The sequence below is a fragment of the Macaca nemestrina genome, chromosome 8 (assembly GCF_043159975.1).
Source record: "Macaca nemestrina isolate mMacNem1 chromosome 8, mMacNem.hap1, whole genome shotgun sequence".
NCBI classification, from domain to species: Eukaryota; Metazoa; Chordata; class Mammalia; order Primates; family Cercopithecidae; genus Macaca; species Macaca nemestrina.
In genome coordinates, this window is record NC_092132.1 from 14,123,742 (window position 1) to 14,128,642 (window position 4,901).

Below are 4,901 nucleotides of genomic sequence, written 5' to 3' on the forward strand. Positions count from 1 at the left end.
AATTATTCAGAAGAAAATCTATGCATTGGACAGAATTTGGGACTACCAAGAAAACAATCTATTCTAGGTGGAGTGGGAAGGAAAGGAATGTGTTGTGGTTATGGGAGAAACAACTTCAAATAACTTTCAAAGGCAGGAAACTCTTCAACCCAGGTCATTTCAACTTGCCCATGAATTCACCTCATTATGAACTGCTTATCTTTTAGAAGATAGAGTCTCTTTAGGGAACAGTTCCTTACTCTTGCACCCTTAATCTGGACATGACCCTTTACTGACCACATTCCAAAGACTTTCTTATTCTGTACCAGGGATTAGAGTCCAAGGGTCCCTCTGAACCCCCCACCACCACTGTTTCCTTCATCTAGGCCCTAGTGGAAATGGATTCTTCAAAGCCCAGGTCAAATTTCTCCTCTCCTATAAGCTCTCTTAAGATCCTCATTTTCAGTTAGTTTCTCCCTCCTCTAAACTCCATAGGATGTTGTTTACTCCCCCACAATAGCATTTATCACAGTCTGCTTTTGAATTAGAGTTATTTGTGTATGTGTCTGTCTTTGCTGATAGACTGCGAGCTCTCAGCAGGCCTGGAATAGCTCCTATTCATCTCTGTATTCCTCTCCCTACTAGTGTCAAGTGCAGCCCTTTGTACTGAGCAGATAATCAACGAATGTTTGCTAGATTGCTGAATCCCATCATGTTAGTTCCTTGCACAATAGTTTTCAAAGTCTCATGTTAACTATAGCACTGCTTCTAACATTTAAAAATATATACACCATTTTTAATAAATAAGAAGCTCATATCTTCTGTTGAGATTGGAGGGGGTCTAACAAATCATCTCTACTCCTCTCTGCTTTTGTGTTTTTAAGCAGTTAAAACATTTTAAAAAGAGTAAGACAGAGATCAAAGGCAGGTTTATTACTGATAAAAGTTGAATTGAGACAGTAGCTAAGGTAGATGGCAATGATATGGAGGAGGGGCAGGGAAGTGCTGGGTAGAGGAGGATGTGGTCCCTGGTTAGGGCTCCACCCCCCAGGCCTGTGTCCACAGACCTAGGTGAGGACAGGCATTTCTGTTTTCCTGCCCAAATCTTGCATTTCCCAAGATCGCCCTGGCCCGCCACACCCCCATCCTGTGCTTATAAAAACCCCAGAGACACAAGTGGCTGGACATCAAGAGGAACACATCTGCAGAAGAAGACACAAGCAGCTGGATGTGGAGAGGAATGCCAAGGCATAAGAGCACACCGATATACACTGGCAGGTTGGCAGGCCATCCACCTGTAGAATGACGTGGAGTTTGACCAGGGTGGTCAGAGGACAGCCCGGGCCGCTGAGTGGCCCGACTCTGGGGGAAAACCATTTCCCTTCTGGCTCCCGCATCTGCTGAGAGCTATTTCCACTCAGTGAAAGCTTGCACTCATTCTCCAAGCCCGCGTGTGATCCGATTCTTCCACTATGCCAAGGCGAGAAACGCTGGGATACAGAAAGCCTCCTGTCCTTGAGATAAGGCAGGGGTCTAATTGAGCTGACTAACACAAGCCGCCTTCAGACGGCTTAACTAAAAGAGCACCCCATAACACATGCCCACAGGGCTTCAGGAGCTGTAAACATTCACCCTAGATATTGCCGCGGGGTCGGAGCCCCACCGCCTGCCTGTCTGTATGCTCCCCGCAGAGGTTTGAGCAGCGGGACACCGAGGAAGTGAGCCACACCCCGATGACATGCCCTGTGAGGGGGATAAGGGAACTTTTCCTGTTTCAGCAAGAAAAGACTTCCTAATTCTGAACACCAACCCCAGGTCTCCCATGGTGGGCACACCCGTTTAAAATGCAGAGCAGAGGAAAAAACAGAGCAATAATTTGTGTTCTTTGTGAGCAGGATAGCTCTTAAGAAGAAGGTTGAGCTATGCATACGTGTCCTTTCTTACCCGACACTCAAGTCACTCTTTCTTCCACGGGGAAGGCTAAGAAAAGGGTAACGAGATGCCTGAGTGTGGCTAGAATGAAACTTCCCTTTACATAGGTTTATGTTTTTAACAAACAGCTCCGTTCATTAGAAATTATTCAGTAGATAGCTTATCGTCATCTGCTTTATTCTGGAGCACCATGTTAGAACTTTAGATATAGTGGTGAACAGGGTAGGCCCAATTGCAGCTTCCAGGGGCCTTAAAATCTAGAGTGGTGAGCGGAAACAAAATGTTCTCACAAGCATGAGAAGCATCCCTAGGGAGCTGTGGCGGCGATCCAACCAAGAGATTCAGAAACACCTTAAAAGAAGTAACATTTTTGTCTGTGACTTGAATGATAATAGGTATGGGAATAAAAAAAAAGAAAGGAAATGTGTTTAGTGGAGAGATGGGATGGAGGAAAGAGAGAATTAGAGAAGGAAGCTCCAAGCAGAGGGAACAGAATATGCAAAGACCCTGTGGTGAGAAATGACCTGGAGGGTTCCTGAAACTGAAAAGAAGCAAACCCACGTTAGGGATCAGGGAGTGAGGAGGAGAACGATGAGAAGGGAGACCACTACATGGAGCAGGAGCCCAATTCTGGCTGTCCTGGTGAACCAGGTTAATTGACTTATATTCTTTACTAAGAGCACTGTTGGGAGCCCAGGAAAGACTGCCGGTCAGATGTCGCCATGCCGGTCCAAAGGAGCCAGTTCACTTTGCCATTCAAGTTAGTCCATAATGTTGTTTTAAGCTACTGTCTTCTTCGTGTCCCTGGAAAGAGAGCTCCATTTTACAGAGATTGCCTTACATATGTCACCAAACTTTCTCCCTCTACCTCTATGCTTACCGTCTGTTGCTTGGAATGTCCTCTGCCCCCATGTCCACCTCTTCAAAATCTGTTCCTCTGTTAAGTCCCTCAGTATCCAGCCTCTCACCTGAAATCTCATGAGCTCGAGTAGCATATGATGCAAAGAACATGGGCTTAAAATTCTTTAATTCCAGTTCAGTGTCTATTGACTCTCAATGGATTTCTTAATCTCTCTGAGTCCCAGTTGACATCAATCCAAAAGTGGGATAAGATGATCTGTCACTCACGGTCATTAGGAGGATTAAATGAAATGACATTTGTAAAAGCACCCAGTACATACTAGGTCCTCAATAATCACTAGGCTCTTTTCTCTCTCTTCCTCTGAGCTAAATCCCTGTATAACATATAGAGTGGAAAATTATGTGCTGCTTTGAAGTATATTTTTTTATTATTATTTAAGTTTTCAAGCAGCCCTATCACAGCCACAAGTTTAAGCAACCGGAAATAAGAATGGACAAAGAAGCTGTTATTGATAGTGGTGGAAGAATATTTATGCTTAGAGTCTAGAAGCACCAAATGACCACTCAGGATGAAGCCAATCAAGATTGATGGGGGGAAAACCGGGAAATAAACTAACAGTCATCAGATTATTTTCTGTGGAGTGGACACTCACGGCAATAGATATATTTATAAAATTGAGATAAAATTTACATGACATAAAATTAACCATTTTAAAATGTTCAATTTCATGATACTTTATGCATTCACAATGTTATGCAGTCATCATCTCTAACTAGTTCCAGAATATTTTTATCACCTCAAAAGGAAACCCTAAAGCAGCTTCACAGAGCTTTTAAGAGGGCTATCATCTCATCCTCTCCCCACCTCACCTCTTATATACATAAGCAACAAAGCCCACAGAAGTCAGGAAACATAAACAAGATCATAAGTCAGGAAACATAAACATAAACATATTGGAATGACAATTCAAACCCAGGTCTTTGGGCCCATGAGCCATGTTCTGTGCTAATCACAGCAACAGATTATCCAGGATAGTAAAATGTGCTCTTTCTCCTCCAGTATGATTTTACTTGTACCAAAATGTAGCCAAATTTGAGATTTAAGATTATGATTTACCCTACTGATGTGGAAGAGAGAAATATGTACCCTGCTGCCTCTTCCTCTGTGCCCTAGATCCACAAGGAAGGGTCCAGAAGCTCTGGAAATGTCATTTCCAACCCTCTGTCTATTAATTTATTTTCTCTTCCTCTGTCTCACATTCAATTCTAACTCAATCCTGTTTGTCAGGAAAACAACCAGAAGAGTGGTTCTTAAACTGTTGTCCCTGGGCCAGCAGAGTTAACCTCAACTGAGAGCTTGCTGGAAATGCTTATTCTCAGACTTTTCCCCAAACCTAGAGAATCATAAATTGTGTAGTTTGGGCCAGCAAGAGTGTTGTATCAAGCCCTTCAGAGGATGATTGTGATTTACCCTAAAGTTTGACAGTCACTGGCCTACTGTAGAAGAAAGAGAAGTACCCCCCGCACACATCTCTGCAGCTCATTCAGAATCAGAATCAAGGCATGCAGCACAGAGCCCCGATCTGGGAGACATGAGATCAGGGTATTTCTCTCACGTCTCCCTATAACTATGTGAGCTTTTCCATAACTTCTGTCAAACTTCATTTATGCATCTGTGAAATAAAAGGAATGACATTTATTGAGCTCTTTCAAATGAGCTTCTCAGCTTAGTTTTGCATTTCTCACATGATATGCCAGTGTTACAAAAATTGTTTGGTCCAGCAGCCAACATCTGAAAATAGATCGTGAGCTTTTGAAAGTTGGTACTATACACACCTAGGAGGTACAATACTAAATCTACAAACTCATGTATGCAATCTTTTTTACAATTTTTATATGATTCAATTGCATCAAAAGAAGAGAGAGGCCATCAAGATCGGAAACAAAAAAGCTGCATTTATTGCTTGCTAAACAAGAAAAAACTGCACTGTACTTGCAAGACAGTCACCCCAAACCACACAGGAAAGGAAATTATGTAAGTATTTCGGAAGTGTGCAGTTCCATCATCAAAGTTCTAAAGAGTGTACATTGTGATACAATGTGTGTTGAAGATCACCTTGTCCTCGCTA